This window comes from Martes martes (assembly GCF_963455335.1).
Source record: "Martes martes genome assembly, chromosome: X".
Taxonomy (NCBI): Eukaryota; Metazoa; Chordata; class Mammalia; order Carnivora; family Mustelidae; genus Martes; species Martes martes.
Window position 1 is genome coordinate 53,542,663 of NC_137897.1, and position 23,272 is coordinate 53,565,934.

General features: G+C 36.2%; 1 protein-coding gene across 2 annotated transcripts in view; it reads left to right on the forward strand.

The window, feature by feature from the left end:
- The window catches only part of YIPF6 (Yip1 domain family member 6), a 73,120-nt gene extending 53,096 nt beyond the window's left edge, over positions 1-20,024 (forward strand). Inside the window, exons 7-9 of one of the 2 annotated variants that reach the window (XR_013966283.1) lie at positions 10,808-10,970; positions 17,907-17,990; positions 19,001-20,024. The gene's annotated coding sequence lies outside the window, so the exon portion shown is untranslated. The remainder of the gene's footprint in view (positions 1-10,807; positions 10,971-17,906; positions 17,991-19,000) is intronic. The other variant, XR_013966284.1, reaches the window with a different exon arrangement.
- The last annotated feature ends 3,248 nt before the right edge of the window (positions 20,025-23,272 follow it).

Below are 23,272 nucleotides of genomic sequence, written 5' to 3' on the forward strand. Positions count from 1 at the left end.
CCTTATTGATTTTCTGCTTACATGATCTTTCTGTTGCTGTAGAAGTGATGTTAATTGTCCCCTACTATTATTGTATTATTATCAATGCATTTCTTTATGTTTGTTATAAACTGATTTATATATTTGAGTGCTCCCATGTTGGGGGTATAAATATTTTCAATTGTTAGATATTCTTGATGAGTAGACCCCTTACTCATGATATAATGCCTGTCTTCATCTCTTGTTACAGTCTTTATTTTTAAAGTCTAGTTTGTCTGATATAAGTACAGCTACTCCAACTTTCTTTTGACTTACATTAGCATGATAGGTTGTTCTCCATCCCCTCACTTTCAGTCTGCAGGTGTCTTTAGGTTTCAAATGAGTGTCTTGTAGGCAGAATGTAGGCAGAATGTAGATGGATCTTGTTTTCTTATCCATTCTGATACCCTATGTCTTTTGGTTGGTGCATTTAGTCCATTTACATTCATAGTGACTATTGAGAGATATGAATTTAGTGCTTTTGTGTTACCTGTACAGTTGGTATTTGTGGTAATGTTTTCTGGTCCTTTCTAGTCTTTATTGCTTTTGGCCTTTTTTTTTTCCTCCACTCAAAGAGTCCCCCTTAACATTTCTTGCAGGACTGGTTTAGTGGTCACAAACTCCTTTAGTTTCTGTTTGTCTGGGAAACTATCTATCCTTCTATTTTGAATGAAAGCTATAGTTACTAGGACAGTATGGTACTGGCACAAAAACAGACACACAGATTAATGGAACAGAATAGTGAACCCAGAAATGAACCCACAACTATATGGTCAACTAATCTTTTATAAAGCAGGAAGGAATATACAATGGGATAGAAATAATCTCTTCAACAAATGGCGTTGGCAAAACTGGATAGCAACATGCAAAAGAATGAAACTGGATCACCTTCTTACACCATATACAAAAGTAAATTCAAAATAGATGAAGACCTAAATGTGAGATAGGAAACCATCAAAATCCTAGAGGAGAACACAGCACAGGCAGCAAGCAAGCTCTTTGACTTCAGCCATGACAACTTCTTGCTAGATATATCACCACAGGCAAATGGCAAAAAAATAAAAAATGAAATATTGGGACTTCATCAAGCTAAAAAGCTTCTGCACAGTGAAGGAAACAATCAACAAAACTAAAAGACAACCTACAGAATGATAGAAGATATTTGCAAATGACATATCTGATAAAGGGTTAGTATTAAAAATATAGAAAGAACTTATCAAACTCAACACACACATACACACACACAAACAATCCAGTTAAGAAATGGGCAGAAGATATGAATAGACATTTTTCCAAAGAAGACATCCAGGTGGCTAACAGATGTGAAGAGTTGCTCAACATCACTGACCTTCAGGGAAATACAAATGAAAACCACAATGATATACCACCTCCCACATGTCAGAATGGCCAAAATTAACACAAGAAATAACATGTGTTCCAAGGATGCAGAGAAAGGGGAACCCTCCTACACTTTTGGTGGAAATGAAAAGTGGTGCAGCCACTCTGGAGAACAGTATGAAGTTCCCTCAAAAATTTAAAAATAGAACTAACCTACCATCCAGCAATTGTACTAGTAGGTATTTAACCAAAGGATATAAAAATAGATTACAAAAGGTACATGAATGTTTATAGCAGCATTATTAACAATAGCCAAACTATGGAAAGAGCTCAAATGTCCACCAACTGATGAGTGGATAAAGAAGATATGGTGTGTACACACACACACACACACACACACACACACACACACACTGGAATATTACTCAGCCATAAAAAAGAATGAAATCTTGCCATTTGAAATGACATGGATGGAGCTAGAGTATGTTATACTAAGTGAAATAAGTCAGAGAAAGATACCCTATGATCTCACTCATATGTGGAATTTAAGAAAGAAAAGAGATGAACATATGGGAAGGGGGAAAGGAAAAAAAGGACAGAGAGAAAGAATACATAAGAGATTCTTAACAATAGAGAACAAACTCGGGGTTGATGGAAGGAGGTCTGTGGGAGATCAGCTAGATGGGTGATAGGGATTAAGGAGGGCACTTGTTAGGGTACCTGGGTGTCTCAGAGGGTTAAAGCCTCTGCCTTCGGCTTAGGTCATGATCCCAGGGTCCTTGGATCGAGCCCCGCATCGGGCTCTCTCCTTGGCGGGAAGCCTGCTTCCTCCTTTCTCTCTCTGCCTGCCTCTCTGCCTACTTGTGATCTCTCTCTGTCGAATGAATAAATAAAATCTTAAAAAAAAAAGGAGGGCACTTGTTATGATGAGCACTAGATGTTGTACGTAAGTGATGAATCACTGAATCCTCCTCCAGAAAACAATATTGCATTGTATGTTAACTACCTCATATTTAAATTTGAAAAATAATAAAATAGTAATTTAAAAATAAATTAAAGTTAAAAAAGAGAAAAATAAAGGATATCCAAAGTTGTAAGAAAGAAGTAAATCTTTCACTCTTTACCTGATGTCATACTATATAGAGAAAACCTGAAAGACTCCACCAAAAAACCACTGGAATTGATAAACATATTCAGTAATATCACAGGATTCAAAATCAACATACAGAAATCTGTTGCATTTCTATATGCAAATAAAGAAGCAGCAGAAAGAGAAATTAAGGGATCAATCCCATTTTTAGTTGCACCCAAACAATAAGATACTTAGGAATAAACCTAACCAAAGAGGTGAAAGGCCTATACTCTGAAAACTATAAAATGCTGATGAAAGAAAATGAAGATGACACAAAGAAATGGAAAGACATTCCATGCTCTTGGATTGGAAGAACACATATCATTAAAAATGTCTGCAGTACCCAAAGCAATCTATATATTTAATGCAATATTTAGCATTTTTCCATCAGCATTTTTCACAGAATTAGAACAAACAATCTTAAAATTAGTATGGAGCCACAAAAGAGCCCAAATAGCCAAATCTGTCTTGAAACAGAAAAACAAAAGTGGAAGTATCACAACTCCAGACTTCAAGTTATATTACAAAACTGTAGTAATCAAAACAGTATGATACTGGCATAAAAATAGACACATAGATAAGGTAAGAGAATAGAAAACCCAGAAATAAATCCACAATTATATAGTTAGTCTACAACAAAGGAGGCAAGAATATACAATAGGAAAGACTGTCTCCTCAACAAATGGTTCTGGGAAAAGTGGAAATCTGCATGCAAGAATGAAACTGGACCACTTTCTTTCACCATATAAAAAAATGAACTCAAAATGGATTAAAGACCTAAATGTGAGACCTGAGACCATAAAAATCCAGAGGATCACATAGTTAGTAATTTCTCTGACATTGACCCTAGCAACATTTTTCTAGATATGTCTCCTGAGGCAGGGTTAATAAAAACAAAAATAAATTATTGGGACTACATAAAATAAAAACTTTCTGCACAACAAAGGAAACAAGTAAAACAAAGCAAAACTAAAAGTCAACCTATGGAACAGGAGAAGAAATTTGCAATTGACATATCTGATAAAAGGTTAGTATCTGAAATGTATAAAGAACTTATGCAACACAACACTCCAAAAAACAAACAATCCAATTAAAAATGGGCAGAAGACATGAATAGACATTTCTCCAAAGAGGATATACAGATGGCCAACAGACACATGAAAAGATGCTCAACATTACTTATCATCAGGGAAATACAAATCAAAACCACAGTGAGCTATCAATTCACACCTGTCAGAATGGCTAAAATAAAAAACACAAGAAACAGCAGGTGTTGGTGATGATGTGGAAAAAGGAGAACACTCCTACAATGTTGGTGGGAATGCAAGGTGGTGCAGCTACTCTGGAGAACAGTTTGGAGGTTCCTCAAAAATTTAAAAACAGAACTACCCTATGATCCAGTAATTGCAGTACTGGGTATTTATAAAAAATACAAAAATACTAATTCAAAAGGATACATGAACCCTTATGTTTATAGCAGCATCATTTGCAATGACCGCATTATGAAAGCAGCCCAAGTATCCACTGATAGATGAATGGATAAAGAAGATATGGTATTATATATATTATAATATACATAATGGAATATTATGCAGCCATACAGAATTTAAATCTTGCCATTTACCACAACATGGATGGAGCTAGAGAGCATAGTTCTAAGCAAAATAAGTCAGAGAAAGACAAATATCATAATTAACACTCATGTGGAATTTATGAAACAAAACAAACTTGCAATAGAAAAGAAGAGAGAGACAAACCAAGAAGCAGATTCTTAACTATAGAGAACAAACTGATGTTTACCAGAGGTGAGGTGGGTGGGGGAATGGGTGAAATATGTGGATTAAAGAGTACACTTAGTGGGGTGCATGGGTGGCTCAGTTGGATAAGGGACCCACTCTTGATTTTGGCTTAGGTCATGATCGCAGAGTCCTGGGTCAGGCTCTGTGCTCAGCATGGGTCTGCTTGAGGATTCTCTTTCCCCCTCTGCTTCTCCTCCAACTCATGTGTGCTCTCTCTCTTTCTCTCTCTCTCTCAAATAAAAAAAAATCTTTAAAAACATAGAGTACACTTATCATAATGAGCACTGAGGAATGCATAGAATCGTTAAATCTATATTATATACCTGGAGCTAATATAACATTGTATGTTAACTATACAGGAATTAAAATTTTAAAAAAACTCAGTAAGAAATAAAAAATAAAAACTCACAGATACACAAAACAGATTGGTGGTTGCCAGAGTGGGGGTTTGGGGGAGGGCCAAATGTGTGAAAGATGTAAAAAGGTACAAAAATCCAGTTAAAAAATAAATGTCTTGAGGATAAAGAGTACAGCCTGTTGACTATAGTTAATTAATACAGTAACACATATGTGAAAGTTGCTGAGAGTAAATTCAAATGTTCCCATCACATAAAAAAACATTCAGTGAGCTTGTATTGTGATTTATGTTAACTAGACTTATTTCACAATATGTACAAATATCAAATCATTATATTGCAACCTGAGACTAATATAATTTATGTCAATCAATTATACCGCAATAAAAACATTGAAAGTTTGGGCATCGTGAGAATTGTTTTGGTGAAAAAAAATAAAAATAAAATATATTCCTAAGTATTTGTTTTTCAAGAGTGATGTAAATTGAATTGTTTCTTTAATTTAGTTTTGAGATTGCACATTGCTACTATATGGAAATACAATTGATTTTGTGTACTGATCTCGTACAACCTTGCTGAACTCATTTATTAGTTCAAATAGATTTTTATGGTTTTATATGTAAAAGATCATGTTCTGTGCAACTAGATTGTTTTACTCTTTCTTTCCAAACTGGATACTTTTAATTCCTTTTTCTTCCCTAATTTCTCTGATTAATACTGCCATTACAGTGTTAAATAGAAATAACAAAAGCAGGGGTACCTCGTTGGCTCACTCAGTTAAGCATCTACCTTCAGCTCAGATCAGGATCCCAGGGTACTGGGATCGAGTCCCACATCAGGCTCCCTACTCAGTGGGGAGTTTGCTCCTCCCTCTCCTTCTGCCCCTTCCCTGGCTTGTGTTCTGCTCTCTCTCACTCTGTCTCACTCACTCTCTATCTCTCTCTCGAATAAGTAAATAAAATCTAAACAAAAGAAAAAAGAAAAGAAAAAGAAAGAAATGCCAAACACAGATATCATGTTTTTATCCTGCTTTTAGGTAGAAAATCGTCTTTCCCTTTAAGCATGATGTTATCTGTAAGATTTTCAGAGATCTCCTTTATCAGATTGAGAAAGCTCCCCTCTAATCCTAATTTGTTGAGGTCAAATACTTTATTTTTAAAGATGATTATGAGGTATTTGTTCTTTATTCTATTGCCATGGTGCCATTGATTGATTTTTATATGGTAAATCAACTTTGCATTTCTCACATAAATACCTCCTATTCATGCTTAAAAATCATTTTTATATGTTGTTAGTTTGCTAGTGTGCTGTGTTGAAGATTTCTATGTCTATATTCATAAGAGATATTGATCTGTAATTTATTTTCCTATAATGTCTCTTTCTGGCTTGGGTATCAAGGTAATACTGTCCTCATAGTATGAATTGGGAAGCATTCCTACATCTTTCATTTACTGGAAACATATTTTAATATTTGGTGTTAATTTCTTAATAAATATTTCATAGAACTAATCAGTGAAATCATTTTGGCCCTGGGATTTTTGTTTTTTTTTTTTAATTACTAATACAATCACTTTGCTTGTTCTAGGCCTATTCAGATTTTCTATTTCTTCTTCAGTTGTTTTTGATAGTTTTCTGTGTTTTTAGAAATTTGTCTATTTCATATGTTATTTTTGGCATACAACTGTTTATAGCATTTCCTTATAATCCTTTTTCCCTTAAAACTGGTGATGATATCCCCCTTTTAATTTCTAATTCTGGTAATTTCAGTTTTCTCTCCCCCCACCCCTTTTCTGCTTGGTCAAATGTATGCCAAAATTTTTGGTGTTCTCTAAGCACCATCTCTTGTTTTCTTTGATTTTCTCTATTTTTTTTCTATTCACCATTTCATTTATTTCCCATCTAATCTTTATTATTTCTTTCCCTCTGGTTGCTAGGGGTTAGTTTGCTTTTCTATTACTAGCTTCCTAAGGTGGAAATTTAGATTAATGATTTGAATTCTTTTAAAATATATATAGGCTTGTATCTATAAATTTCCCTCTAAGCATTGCTTTAGCTTCCTCCTATGCTATGAACTGAATATTTGTGTTTCCCAACATGCACATATTGAAGCCTAACCCCTGATGTGATGGTGCTGGGATGTGGGGCTTTGGAGAGGTGATTAACTTATGAGGGTAAAGCGCTCCTGAACAGGACTAGTTTTCTTTTAAAAGAAACCCCAGATAAGATGTCTCGCAAGTTTTGTGTTTTATGTTTTTGTTTTAATGCATATCAAAGTTTTTTTCTCATTTCTGTTATGATTTATTCTTTGGTCCATTGGTTATTTAGAACTGAGTTGTTTAATTTACACATATTTGTGAATTTCCTAAAGTCCCTCTGTTATTAATTACTAATTTTATTGAATGCCTCATATTTAGTAGAGACAAATATTCTGATTTTGTCGTGTGGAGTTTTCTAGAAGTTATAGTTGGTCCATAGTATTGTTGAAGTCTTCTATTTCCTTGTTGATCTTCTATCTAGTTGTTCTATACATAAGTAAAAGAGGGGTACCAAAGTCTCCAATTAATATTGTTTTTCTGTTTCTTCAATTCTGCCAGTTTATGTTTCATGTATTTTGGGGCTTCATTTTTAAACATGCCTATGTTTAAAATGATGATATCTTCTTGATGGATTGACTCTTTCATCATTATTAAATATCTTTTTTTTATCATTACTAACAATCTTTGTCTTATCTATTTTATCTGATATTAATATAGCCAATCCAGGTCTCTTGATTAGTGTTTGCTTGGCATATCTTTTGATCATTTTACTTTCAGCTTATTTGTGTTTTTGAATGTAAAGTATGTCTGTTATAAACAGCACATAGTTGCATCATGTTTCTTTATCCATTCTGCAGATCTCTGCTTTTGATTAAAGTGTTTAAACCATGTGTATTTACTGTATTAATAAGGTAGAGTTTACATCTGCAATTTTGCTTTGTTCCATGTGCATTTCATGTCTTTTTTATCTAGTCCTCCACTACTGCTTTCTTTTTATGTTAAATTAGTGTTTTCAGTGTATAATTTTTAACTTCCTTGTCCTGTCCTTTACTATGCTTTTAGATTATTTTCTTACTTTTTGCCCTGGAGATTACAATTCACAAGTTAATTTAAAACAATCTACTTTAGATTAATATCTACTTAATTTCAATTGTATAGGAAAATGTTAGACTTTCATAGAATAGAACTCTACTCTGTTCTGCCTCTTTGATTGATTTCTGATTTCACTGTGATTCACTTTGATTGGCTTCTGATTTCACTGTGATTGTGGGCCATGTGGAGCTGAAAAGGGTATTGGTAATAGGGTAAGTTAAAATGCCACAAAATATGTTGTTGTTAGTGAGAGTCAGTCTTCTGGAATAAACACTCCTCTAAGTACTGAAGAATTCTAATTTGTGTCCAAAGATCTGAAAAAAAGTAAATTCTGATCATTTCTGCTAGTACTCTTATTGATTTCATGGAGGAAATAATTTCTGGTGTCCCTTACTCTGCTATTATTGATGACATTACTCTTAGTAGCCCTGCTTTAAAACTTTTGTCTTGCTCTCACCATTGCACTAAGGAAAAAAGTTCAAAATCTTTAACTTTACCTTAAGGCCCACTAAGATCTGGCTCATTCTTATCTTTCAGCTTCATTTCTCACTCCTTTGTACTCACTCTATTTGCAGACAATGTTGAAATTATTTTTTCTTCCAAGTATTACATTCTCTTTTATTTCTGAGCCTTTGCACACCGAATTCCCCTCCCCCCATTTGGTGTGCTCTCTTTACCCCCATTTTCATCTGGTTAACTCCACATGGATTAATAAGTCCATTCCCCTTCTGTCTTGCCTCTGTCCACTCCATTAGCACTTAACATGTGTTGTGATTATTTTGGCAATGTCTGCTTTCCTATTAGACTATAAGTGCTGGGAGGATGTGCCTGTGTTGTTCACAATTTCAGTCACTTGGTAGATGCCCAGTAAATATTTGTGTGTGAATGAATGATATCCCTGCTATATAGTTGAGGCAACTAAAGCTCAAAAATGTTAAGCGATTTATCCAATGTCACTCATGTGGTAAATAGCAGAGGTATGTTTTGAACCCGTATCTGATTTCAGAGCTAATGTTTGTTCCTCTCTGCCATTCTGCTTCTACATGGCCTCTATCAGGAGGGTTGACTGCAGGTCCTTGTAAAGTCAAATTTAACACTCTGGGAGTAGGACAAATTCTATTCTTGCCTGGGCAAAACAGTTCTTGGTTTTTCTCAGTTCTTGGTTTTTCTCAGTGCCCCCTTTCATGGGGAAAAGTTCTGGCTGCGCAAAGCTGACAAATGACCAGCACTGAGATGAGAGCCAGCCTGCTAGCACAAGAGACTCTTACCACCTCCTTTCTCTGCATCATCACACTGCTGAACAGAGTCAGATCCAGAATTGAAAGGAGAGCTAAAAAGTGTAATGGCCAAGATAATAAAGTCTGTATCCTTAGTGAGAGAGGCAGAGCATGTATAGGATGCTTTGTAAGGTAATGAAGGAAGACACAAGAAGGGAAATGTTCAATTGCCTTTGACCCCTTGCAATTGAGCTTCTGTCATCACCTTTCTCTCTATATATTACTGATGCTCTAGTTTAGAATTACAATCCAGAGGCTTTTCTCCAAAATTCATATTACTGTACCCTTTTACTGATATAACATTGTTGACAATCCATTCTTTCTTGGTTGTTGATTCTTCTGTGACATGACACAGCTTCATATTAGTGAGCTTTTTGTTGCATTTCTCTGCCTGTGCCTTCTCTGTATTCTTTAGGATCTTCTCTTGATGACCTTCAGAGTAATTGTTAAAAAGCACCAGTTTTGATGCTGGGTATATATGGAAAGTGAGGCTGAAGACATGGGTGTTGAGAGTCTCTATACTCGAAGAGCTAACCCCTCTCTGTAGGGAGTAACTCTCCATTCCTGGTTTCCAGGAGAAGGAATTTCCTAAATATTTCTCCTCTCTTCCCATAACTCTAATTGGTGAGTTTGGAAGGAGAAACCAAGCAGGTAAGTCTAGGCCCTTCCTCTCTCCTTCTAGGGAGGGTCCTGCCCACAGATAAAGCATACTCTCAATGGATCTCCACCATGCAATCACCTTAGCAGAACAGGCCCTGCCTTTATGGGGAGGCCTAAGATGGATGGTCTAGCATTGCAGACAACTGAGTGGGTGAACTCTGTAACTCTAGGCTTCAGTGTTAGGAAACCAATTTAGCCTCATATTAAATTTCAAATTTATGGATATGAAGATGATATTTTGTTGTGCTTATGCTTTTCTTTTTCATCTCAATTGTCTCCTTTGTCAATTTCTCAAATGATTCAGATATTAGGCAGAAAACACAGGTACTAGGATTTCAGTCCTATCACCATATTACCTTCTAACAACTTCACTCCCATTCTTAGCAGTCAGCTAAGCAGTCTAACAACTTCTTCATTCCCATTCTAAGCAGTCAGCACTTCCAAAAAATTGGAAGATTGTTCTCTAAAGAATTGACAAACTCCAAAAAAAGTAAGTGCCTTCATTTTCTGACATTTGGGGTTCCCTAGTATATTGTCCAGCTCATCCCCCTTCATCCTAAAAGGAAGCTTGTCAATCAACAAGGCCCTCCCACTAGCTCCTAACCAGATTTTTAAAATGCTTCTTTATTTTTATTTTTAAATTACTTCATATTTACAGAAACGTTACAAAAATGCTAAAAAAAATTCCTGTATACTCTTCACTCACATTCCCGAAAGTGTTAACATTTTACCATATTTGCTTTGTCTTCTCCTATCTATCTACATTTACATTTATCTACCTAAAAATTTATATATATAATTTTAAATCATTTGAGAGGAAGTGACAGGCATGATTCCACTTTACTCTTAAATACTTCAGTACCAGTTCCATAAGAACAAAGATATTCTCATATAACTGCAGTACAATTATCAAAACCATGAAACTAACATTGATGTAATACTATTATCTAATCTATAAACTGTATTCAGTTCATACTGATTGATTCACTAATATATTTATAGCAGAATAAAAATAAAATTTTTATTCTGATCCAAGATCTGATCCAGTCCCCCTTAATTGGGATCAGTTTCCCCCATCTTTCTTTTTTTTTCTTGACAGGAACTTAAAATTTTTGGAGCGTAGAGGCCATTTGTTTTGTAAAATGAATATTCCTCAACTTCAGTTTCTTGATGTTTCCTCAAGATTAAATTTGGCTTATGCATTCTTATCGAACATTTTGCAGAGGCAATGTTTTATCTTTCTCAGGTCATCATATCATCAGGTATGTAATTTCTATCTCATTATGGGTAATGTTTACTTTCATGTTTGTTTTAAGGTGGTGTTGACCAAGTCTGTCCACTATTAAGTTCCTACATTTCTCTTTGTAGATAATAACTAACTTCTGGGGAGATACTTTGGGCTATGTAAATATCCTGTTTTGTATTATATCACATTTTAACCTACTAGTTTCAGCATCCATTGATGATTCTTGCCTAAAACAATCATTACTATAGTGGTTGCCAAATAACATTTTTCTAATTCCAGCATTTCTCTTACATTTATTAGTTGGCATTCTATTATAAAGAAAAGCGTTTCTGTCTCCATTTATGCATTAATTTATATCAGCATGGGTTTGTGGATTCTCACATATTTTATGGGTTATATTTTATTACTTTTGTTATTTATTTTGATACTCAAATTTTCTCAGTAGGAGCCCCCTCCAAACTGGCTCCTGTGTCCTTTTGACATGTCTCCAACATTCTTTGAGCATACCCTTACTTTTTGGCACTCCAAGATATTTCAGGCTCGTTTTGTATTTTCTTTGCTCCAGCTCTGAAACCAGGCATTTCTTCATTTTTTCAGTTTTTATATAAATTCTGGTTAGTTATGCTTCAACATCATAAAGGCCATATATGAAAGATCCACAGGTAATATCATCCTCAATGGGGAAAAACTGGTGCTTTTCCTCTACAGTTAGGAACAAGACAGAGATGTCCACTCTCACCATTAATACTTAACATAGTACTGGAATTCAGCCTCAGCAATCAGACATTGAAAAGAAGTAAGAGACATCCTAATCAGCAAGGAAGAAGTCAAACTTTCACTATTTGCAGACAACATGATACTTTATGTAGAAAACCCAAAAGACTCCCTAAAAACTGCTAGAACTAAACATATGAATTCAGCAAAGTCACAGGATATGAAATCAATGTACAGAAATCAGTTGCATTTCTATACACCAATAATGAAGCAACAGAAAAAGGAATCAAGGAATTGATCCCATTTACAATTGCACAAAAACCATAAGATACCTAGGAATAAACCTAACCAAATAGACCAATGATCTGTACTCTGAAAACTATAGAATGCTTATGAAAGAAATTGAAGAAGACACAAAGAAATGGAAAAACATTCCATGCTCATCAATTGGAAGAACATGTATTGTTAAAATCTATATATTGCCCAAAGCAGTCTACATATTTAATACAATTTCTACCAAAATACCATCAGCATTTTTCACAGAGCTAGAACAAACAATCCTAAAATTTGTATAGAACCACAAAAGACCCTGAATAGCCAAAGCAACCCTGAAAAAGAAAAACAAAGCTGGAGGCATCATGATTCTGGACCTCAAGCTATATTATAAAGCTGTAGTCATCAAGACAGTATGGCACTGGCACAAAAAGAGACACATATAGATCAATGGAACAGAACAGAAAATCCAAAAATGGACCCACAACTATATGGTCAACTAATCTTCGACAAAGCAAGAAAAAATGTCCAATGGGAAAAAGATACTCTCTTCAACAAATGGTATTGGGAAAACTAGACAGTAACATACAGATGAAACTAGACCATTTTCTTACACCATGCACAAAAATACATTCAAAATGGATTGAAGACCTAAATGTGAGCTAGGAAACCATAAAAATCCTAGAGGAGAACACAGGCAGCAACCTTTTTGATCTCAGCAACTTCTTACTAGACACATCTCCAGCGGCAAGGGAAACAAAAGCAAATATGAACTATTGGGACTCCACCAATGTAAAAAGTCTTCTGTATAGTAAAGGAAACAACAGAACTAAAAGGTGGCCTATAGAATGGAAGAAGATATTTGCAAATGGCATATCTGATAAAGGGTTTGTATCCAAAATATAGAAAGAATTTATCAAACTCAACACCCCCCAAAATCAAATAATCCAGTTAAGAAATGGGCAGAAGATAAGAATAGACATTTTTCCAAAGAAGACATCCAGGTGGCTCACAGGCACATGAACAGTTGCTCAACATCACTCATCATCAGGGAAATACAGATCAAAATCACAGTGAAATACCACCTCCCACATGTCAGAATGGCTAAAATTAACAACATAGAAAACAACAGGTGTTGTCGAGGATGTGGAGAAAGGGGAACCCTCTTACAATGTTGGTGGGAACATGAAGTGGTAGAGCCACTCTGGAGAACAGTATGGAGGTTCCTCAAAAATTTAAAAATAGAACTACCCTACTATCCAGCAATAGCACTACTATTATTTACCCAAAGGATACAAAAATACAGATTCAAAGGGGTACCTTCACTCTGACATTTATAGCAGCATTATCAATGATAGTCAAACCATGTAAAGAGCCCAAATGTCCATCGACTGATGAATGGATAAAGATGTGGTCTATATATACAATGGAATATTACTCAGCCATCAAAAAGAATGAAATCTTGCCAATTGCAATGATGTGTATGGAGCTAGAGGTGTGTTATGCTAAGTGAAAGAAGTCAGTCAGAGAAAGACAAATACCATATGGTTTCACTCATATGTGGAATTTAAGAAACAAAACAGGTGAACATATGGGATAGGGGAAAAAGGAGGAGGGAAACAAACCATAAGAGACTCTTTTTCAAAAGATTTTATTTATTCATTTGAGAGAGAGAAAGAGCACAAGCAGGAGGAGAGGCAGAGGGAGATGGAGACGCAGACTTCCCACTGAGTTGGAAGCCCGACATGGGGCTCAATCCCAGGAGTTGTAGATCATGACCAGAGCCAAAGGCAGGTGCTTAACCCTCTGATCCACCCAGGTGCCCCCAAACCAGAGAGACTCTTAATGACAGAGAACAATCTGAGAGTTTATGGAGGGATGTGGATGGGATGGGCTAGATGGGTGATGGGTATTAAGGAAGGTACTTGTTATGATGAGCACTGGGTGTTGTATATAAGTGATGAACCACTGAACTCCACTCCAGAAACCAATATTGCACTGTATGTTAACTAACTAGAGTTTAGATTTAAAAAAAATTCCAGGTAGTTAACTTACAGTGTGATATTAATTTCAGCTGTACAATATAGAGATTCAACACTTCCATACAACTATACAGTACCTGGTGTTCATCACAACAAGTGCACTCCTTAATGCCCATCACCTATTTCATCCATCTCCCTACCCACCTTCCCCCTGGTAACCATCAGTTTGTTCTGTATAGTAAAGAGTCTGTTTCTTCATTTGCCTCTCTCTCTTTCTTTCCAGTTTTTCAACAGATTTTAGCCATTCTGACAGGTGTGAAATGAAAACTACTACTGTAGCTTTGATTTTCCTAATGATGGATGATGTTGAGTATCATTTCATATGTCTGTTGGCCATCTGTATGTATTCTTTGGAGAAAATCTATTCATGTCTTCTACTCATTTTTAATTGGATTATTTGCTTTGGGGGTGTTCAGTTTTATAAGTTCTTTCTATATTTTGATACTAATGCTTTATCATATATGTCATTTGCAATTATCTTCTCCCATTCTGTATGTTTCCTTTAGTTTTGTGGATTGTTTCCTTTGTACAGAAGTTTTTTGTCTTGATGAAGTTCTAATAGTTTATTTTTGCTTTTGTTTCCCTTGTCTCAGGGGATATATCTAGAAAGAAGTTGCTGTGGCCAGGGTCAAAGAGGTTACTCCCTGTGCTCTTCTCCAGAATTTTTATGGTTTCAGGTCTCACATTTAAATCTTTAATCTATTTTGAATTTATTTTTGTGTATGGTATAAAAAAGTGGTTGAGTTTCATTCCCTTGCTTGTTGTTGTCTAGTTTTTCCCAACACCACAGAGACTCTCTTTTTCCCATTGGATATTCTTTCCTGCTTTGTTGAAGATTAATTGACCATATAGTTGTGGGTTTATTTCTGGGTTTCCAATTCTGTTCTATTGATCTAGATGTCTATTTTTATGCCAGTACCATACTGTTTTGATCACTGCAGCTTTGTAATATAACTTGAAGACCAGAATTGTGATACCTCCAGCTTTGCTTTTCTTTATCAAGGTTACATTAGCTATTCAGGTCTTTTGTGCATTTCTTCATTTTTAATGGATGATGAAATAAATACAGATGAAGCTCTCAGAAGATGGAGCTAGAATAGATGCATGTATAGACATGTATTAAAAATCCTACTTTTACTTCCAATTGCAACTTAACACCATATGGTTCATTCTAACCATCTTCCTTTCCATATTTATAACTCCCTTCTTTAATAGTGAAAATTTTGACTCCCATTTTACATGATATATTTACTAATGTGCTGAATCCTAGAACACATATAAAGTATTTTTGGAAATAACAAATCATACCACTGTAAAAAAACAAACAACTAACTACAGTTTAATATTTGCTTATATTTCTTTTTTGTCTATAGCCTGAGGCTATACAGTAAAAATGCTGTGTTTAAAGTTGGTTAGGTAGTTCTTTATTTCCTTCTTCACTGAGGTTATGATTTTTTTTGAAATGTAATTGGGTTTATTTGTTTCTGTTTGTTTGTCATTTTTTACTTTCCATTATCTTTGTTGATTTTATTTATTCCTAATGAGATTCTTAATGCCCCAAAATAAAATGTGAATGGAAAATCAAGGATCCCCAGACACATAATCAATATTTCCAACAGTAAATATACAGGACAGATGAACAAAGAGACTATTCTAGAAGAAACAGTAAAAATTCAGGAAATAAAAGTGCACTTAGGCTCTGTCTCTTCAAAGTCATTTTAAAAAATGCATTTAGCATAGTAAAGCATATTAATAAGAAAGAGAGCTCCTGGAATTTAAAGCTATATTTTTAAATTCCAAAAAATCAGTGGAGGAATTGGTGGACAAGTCAAAAAAATCCCCCAGAAAGGAGAAACAAAAGATAAAGATAAAGAAAACATAGGAGGGAAAAAAAGATAAGGTCCATAAGGGAAATGATCCAAGAGACTCATTATTTAAATAAGTGGGATAGCATAAAAAAGAGGAGAGAAGGTATAGTCAAAAAATAATCAGAGAAATAATTTAAAAAATTTTCTCAGAGGCAAGAGAGATGAATCCCTAAATTAAAGGGTACAGTGAATGTCCTCCCAAGGAATGAAAAGAAGTCCCATGCCTAACCACAGTATGACAAAATTTCAAAACATTAAGGAGAAAGAGGAGATCCTAAAAGCTTTCAGAGTATAAATCACCCACAGGTCACATGCAAAGGAATAAGAACCAGAATAACTTTCATATTCTTATCAAACAGTTCTGCATTCTAGAAGACAATGAAAAGAAAAAAAATGAAAAAAAATATAAGACAATGAAGCAATACCTTGAAGTAATTATGAGAGACAATGTTTTATACCAATAATTCTATACCTAGCAAAACTATACATTAAGTATGATTGTAGAATAAGAGACATATTCAGACTCCTTAAGACTCATAAAATTAAGCTCACACACTTTTTATTGGAAAATTTCTTAGGATTTGCTCCACCAAATGTGTGCTCCTTCTGGTACTATAGCTATCAGATAATTCCTAATGGAGCTAAGTTGGAGCATGGCAAACCACCACCATAGGTGAGCTATAAAGAACATTTTGAACAGACAAGTCAAAAAGACATTTAAGATTGTGTTGAAGACAAGTTATGGAATGACTTTTTATAGAGACCTTGGTGAACAGAAGTCCCACTTGCTTATATTGAACAAATACCATGTTACTTCCATGAAGAGATAGACTGCAATGCTTCTCAAACTTAAGTAAACATAGGAATCATCTGTGGATCTTGTTAAGTGCAGATTCTGATTCAAAGAATCAGATTCTGATTCAAAGAATCAGAATGGGTTGGGTCCTAAGACTCTATTTCCAACATGTCCCTAGACACTTCAAAGAACAAGTGGGTAGATAATTGCTTTGGGATCACATCCCCTGGAGATGATTACTCTTCTCTGGGACAATGGGCTGACTGCATACTTTGTTTCTCTACTTTAATTCTAAGTCAGAGCCTGGTAGTAAAAAGAAAGAGCACAGGGCCCTACTCTGGCCAAGGAAGTGGTGGCAGAGCAGCAGCATAAAAGGACTGAGGTCATATAAGGAAATTTCCTACCCATGGAACCCTCCCCTTTCCTAATTTTTGAAGGTCCCAACCAGCATGGGCTGAAGCAGGGAATTGAGAGGAATAAACTCATTACCATCTCACTTGCCCAGCTGGCTTGGTTAGTTCATTCGTGTCCTCATTGATTCATGAATCCATCTAACAATCAATTCACTCAATAAGCATTTACTGAGTCCCTTCTCTGTGCCAAGCCTTGTGATGAGCACGTTCATTCAGAAGTGAATCAGATATAGCTTCATTCCTCAAAGGACTCACATCTAATGGGAAAGATAGACACATTAAAAAATAATAATTTAGTGTGATAGATTTTATAATAAAACATGAGCAAGATGAAATATATTCATGAAGGAGGGATGTTCTGGGTATAGGTTGATGGTGAGAAAGACTTCATAGAGAAAAAGGTGACACTTAAAATGGGACTTGGCGTATGAGTATTTGTCATGCAGATATGGTAGTGACTGCACTCCAGGCAGAGGAACCAACATGCACAAAGGCATATACTGGTGTATTGAGGCAACTATCAATTGCTGAATATGGTGTGTATTAGTTAGGATGCTTTCAATTGCAGCTAAGTGGATATTCAACTAAAAGTATCATGAACACAGGAACAATAATTAGTTTATTATGTCACATGACAAAAAGTTCAAAAGAAGTTGTTTCCCAGGCAGGTTCAGTGGTTCAATATTGTCAACAAGGTGCCAGAGGCTTTCTTATCCTTCTGCTTTACCATCCTTGTTTTTTCAATGTCTTCTGGATTGTAAGATGGTTATCATGTCACATGCAAGCGCAACCACATCTTGTGAAGAACAAGAGGATCACTTCAATCTTCATGTGTCCCTTTATTAGGCAGGAAAACCTTTCACTGAAGCTCTCCATCAGATGTCCCTTCCAGTCCTCTGCCCTTGCTCTCAGTGCAAGGAGGCTGGGAAAGTGAGTATATTGCATTTTTAGCCTTTATAACAAGATGCTCTACCACGAGGAAGGAATGGCAGGAACAGAGCCTGAAGAAGCCACGTTCTGAAGGCCTCATATGCCTAAGAATTTTCCATTTTCTCCTACAGACCATTTGAGATAAATTGGATCAGAAGAGTAATATAATCAAATCTGCATTTTGGAAGATAACATTGCTATATAAGTACATAGAAAGAATCTGGAATGATAGATGTCAACTGATACTAATAATTATCTCTGAAGAGGGGAGTGGGATTAGCAGAAATGAAGGGGAATATGCACATTTTACTCTTTAGCAGTAGTTCTCAACAGGGGAAGATTTTGCCCGCAGAGGATATGTGACAATGTCTCCACTTTTTTTTTTTTTTTTTGTAGTCATGGGTAGGAAAGTGCTATGGGAAATTAGTGGACAGAGGCCAAGAATGTTGGTAAACATTCTACAAGGCATGGGACAACTCCCACAACAAAGAAGAATCCAGTTCAAAATGTCAGTGGTGCCAAGGCTGAAAGACTATGGTCATAGATATCTTTATTATTTTGATTTTTTACTACAAACCTATATTCATGTAGTATTTATGTTTTAAAAATGTTTAGGGGTAATTGAATGGTTTATTCAGTTAAGTGGATGACTCTTGATTTCAGCTCAGGTCATGATCTCAGGGTCCTGGGATTGAGCCCTGCATCAGGCTGTGTTCAGTGTGGAGTCTCTTTGAAAATTCTCTCTTCCTCTGCCCCACCCCCTCACACTTTTTCTCAAATAAATAAATCTTTAAAAATGTTTAAAATATTATTTCATAAACCAAAATTCACAAGCATTTGTTGGAAAGCAAATGGGAAGGGTGGAAACTAGAGATGAGTAAACAAATTAGGAAGCTATTGAAATATTTAATTCAATGGTTTTCATTTTCTTTTTTTTCCCTCCCCCACATCCTCCCTCCCTCCCACACTTCTTTCCTTTCCTCCCTCTGTCTTTCTCTTTCTTTTGGCAGTTGGAACACTTTATTTCAGTGAAATTTTCCTGGACCCCAGTACATCTATCAAGGAACCAATCAATCAATCAATCAATCAGCACTGCTCTGGTTGAAGCAGGAATGGGGTCTAGAACCCTAGTTTCTGATGCTCTCCCTCTCCCCTCATGGTGGCTTGATATACTTCTACAGAGTACTTTGAATGCCCCCAAATAGAAGCTGAGGCCTGGCCTGGGTCAAGGATGGTAGAGATGGGGAGGCTGAGAAGATTCAAGAGTTAAGTGTGTGTAGTATGTTTGTCGGACCAATCATGATAATAACTCAGATAGCTAATTACAAACTGTTACAGTTTTGTCAATAAGAAGTGGTATATTTTGGGCCACTTCTAATTTCTAATTTGCTACAAATAACTTTTACCATTTAACACTGAGGAAAGGATAAATAAATGACAAACTAATAGAGATATTTAACAGACAGAACTGATGAAACACGGTAATTGGATATTACAATAAGAGAGAGAGAAAGCTTGGAGGATTCCCAGGTTTCTGGCTTATGTTACTGAATATATAGGGAAGCTATTCATTAAGGTGAGGAATATAGAAAAGGGCAAAATTATGAGTTCAATGTTAGATGTGTTGCATTTGAGGTGTCTGTGACAGATTCAGGCAGATGTGTTGAGTAGGCAATTAGATGTATGGGTCTGAAGCTCAGGGAGAGGTCTGACCTGAAGACAAATATTGGGAATCATCAGGAAAGAAATGGTGAAACCTTGGAATTAAGTGAGATTATACAGGAAGAGTAGAGTGATCCTAGGATAGAACTTTAGAGAAAAGCAGTAGTTAGGGAATAGGCAGAAAAGGAGGTCTCCCTGAAGGACATGGGGAAGGATGAACCAGAAGCAAAGAGGAGAATAATGAAAATGCGGAGTCTTCAATGGAAGAAAAGTGTTTCAAGAAAGAGAAAGCAAAAAAAAAGGAAAAAAAAAAGAAAAGAAAAAGAAAAAGAAAAAGCAATCAATAGTCAAATTCAGTGGAGACGTCAAATTAAAAAATGAATAAAAAGTAAGTTTCCTTGGTTTCTCTCTCAAGGCCCTTTGTGAAAGATTTGAAGATGAAAAACCAAAGATAGGAACACCTGAGTGGCTCAGTCATTGAGCGTCTGCCTTTGGCTTGGGCCATGATCCCAGAGTCCTGGGATCGCGTGCCCCACATTGGGCTCCCTGCTTGGCAGGAAGCCTGCTTCTCCCTCTTCTCCTGCTTGTGTTCTCTCTCTCACTGTGTCTCTCTCTATCAAATAAATAAATAAAATCTTTAAAAGAAAGAAAAGAAAAACCAAGGGTAGAAAATTTTCAAGACTTATTTTGTTAGAAATTGTCCCAAACAATTCTATTAAAAGTAGCATAGGCAAAAAAGTGTAATGGTTGAACAACCAAAACTCAGGAGAGGCAGGGATACAGCTGGACCTCAGGAACAACAGGAATCAAGTCTTTGCACACTGCCAAGACTTGAATCCACTGTATCTCATTAATAAGTTTATCTCTACATGTAATCTTCATTATCTCCAAATGCAGACTGGCCTTCTTCACATGATAGCATGGCCTCTGTACCTTGTGTAACCAGAGAGTGACAATCCCTTTCCCAAGCTCCAGTTTGAAAAGCTAAAGGACAGAATTTGCTAATCCATAATTAAGTAAGCCAGCCATCCCTAGATTCATCTCTGGGTCAATAAGCTATTATCAGGAAGTATGTTTTAGAAGGGAATGGTAGTACTGGGTATCTAAGAATATAACAGGTTTCATTAAAAAATGGAGAGTACAACATTTCACAGAAGAGGGAAAATTGCTGAGCAGGCAAAGCAACTGAGCATGAGAGATTAGTGAGGGGTCCCTGAAGGCTTTCAGCTCCTGAGATTTCACATGCTTCCTCTATATTTTCTTTTTTCCCAATGGAGCCAAGTCTGAACACAAACATGGACACAGGAGGCCATGTGGTATCTCTTAAGCCTGATAGTCCTATCCTAATCCCTGTACCCCTTGGTCTTTATACTCCAAATGCCAAGGAAAGAGACTGAATAGCTTATATTTTTATTTAAATTTTTTTATTTTAATAAACATATAATGTATTTTAATCCCCAGGGGTACAGGTCTGTGAATCTCCAGGTTTACACATTTCACAGCACTCATGATAGCACATACCCTCCCCAATGTCCATTTCCCCACCACCCTCTCCCGTCCCCCCTCCCCCCAGCAACCCTCAGTCTGTTTTTTGAGATTGAGTCTTTTATGGTTTGTCTCCCTCCCAATCCCATCTTTTCATTTTTTCTTTTCCTACCTCCCCCCAACCCCCCCCCGCCTTGCATCTCCACTTCCTCATATCAAAGAGATCATATGACAGTTGTCTTTCTCCGATTGACTTATTTCGCTAAGCATGATACCCTCTAGTTCCATCCACGTCGTCGCAAATGGCAAGATTTCATGTCTTTTGATGGCTGCATAGTATTCCATTGTGTATATATACCACTTCTTCTTTATCCATTCATCTGTTGATGGACATCTAGGCTCTTTCCACAGTTTGGCTATTGTGGACATTGCTGCTATAAACATTCGGGTGCACGTGCCCCTTCGGAGCACCACGTTTGTATCTTTAGGATATATACCCAGTAGTGCAATTGCTGGGTCATAGGGTAGCTCTATTTTCAGTTTATTGAGGAACCTCCACACTGTTTTCCAGAGTGGTTGCACCAGCTTGCATTCCCACCAGCAGTGTAGGAGGGTTCCCCTTTCTCCGCATCCTCGCCAGCATCTGTCATTTCTTGACTTGTTAATTTTACCCATTCTGACTGGTGTGAGGTGGTATCTCATTGTGGTTTTGATTTGTATTTCCCTGATGCCGAGTGATGTGGAGCATTTTTTCATGTGTCTGTTGGCCATCTGGATGTCTCCTTTGGAGAAATGTCTGTTCATGTCCTCTGCCCATTTCTTGACTGGATTATTTGTTCTTTGGGTATTGAGTTTGATAAGCTCTTTATAGATTTTGGATACGAGCCCTTTATCTGATATGTCGTTTGCAAATATCTTCTCCCATTCTGTCAGTTGTCTTTTGGTTTTGTTAACTGTTTCCTTTGCTGTGCAAAAGCTTTCAATCTTGATGAAATCCCAATAGTTCATTTTTGCCCTTGCTTCTTTTGCCTTTGGCGATGTTCCTAGGAAGAATTTGCTGCGGTTGAGGTCAAAGAGGTTGCTGCCTGCATTCTCCTCAAGGATTTTGATAGATTCCTTTCTCACGTTGAGGTCCTTCATCCATTTTGAGTCTATTTTCATGTGTGGTCTAAGGAAATAGCCCAGTTTCATTTTTCTGCATGTGGCTGTCCAATTTTCCCAGCACCATTTGTTGAAGAGGCTGTCTTTTTTCCATTGGATATTCTTTCCTGCTTTGTCAAAGATTAGTTGACCGAAGAGTTGAGGGTCTATTTTTGGGCTCTCTATTCTGTTCCATTGCTCTATATGTCTGTTTTTGTGCCAGTACCATACTGTCTTGATGATGACAGCTTTGTAATAGAGCTTGAAGTCTGGAATTGTGATGCCACCGACTTTGGCTTTCTTTTTCAATATTCCTTTGGCTATTCGAGGTCTTTTGTGGTTCCATATAAATTTCAGGATTATTTGTTCTATTTCTTTAAAAAAATGGATGAGATTTTGATAGGGATTGCATTAAATGTGTATATTGCTTTAGGTAGAATAGACATTTTCACAATATTTGTTCTTCCAATCCATGAGCATGGAATATTTTTCCATTTCTTCATGTCTTCCTCAATTTATTTCATGAGTACTTTATAGTTTTCTGAGTACAGATTATTTGCCTCTTTGGTTAGATTTATTCCTAGGTATCTTATGGTTTTGGGTGCGATTGTAAATGGGACTGACTCCTCAATTTCTCTTTCTTCTGTCTTGTTGTTAGTCTAAAGAAATGCGACTGATTTCTGTGCATTGACTTTATATCCTGACACTTTACTGAATTCCTGTATAAGTTCTAGCAGTTTTGGAGTGGAGCCTTTTGGGTTTTCCACATATAGTATCATATCATCTGCAAAAAGTGATAGTTTGACTTCTTCTTTGCCAATTTGGATGCCTTTAATTTATTTTTGTTGTCTGATTGCTGAGGCTAGGACTTCTAGTACTATGTTGAACAGCAGTGGAGATAACGGACATCCCTGCCGTGTTCCTGACCTTAGAGGAAAAGCTTTCAGTTTTTCTCCATTGAGAATGATATTTGCGGTGGGTTTTTCATAGATGGC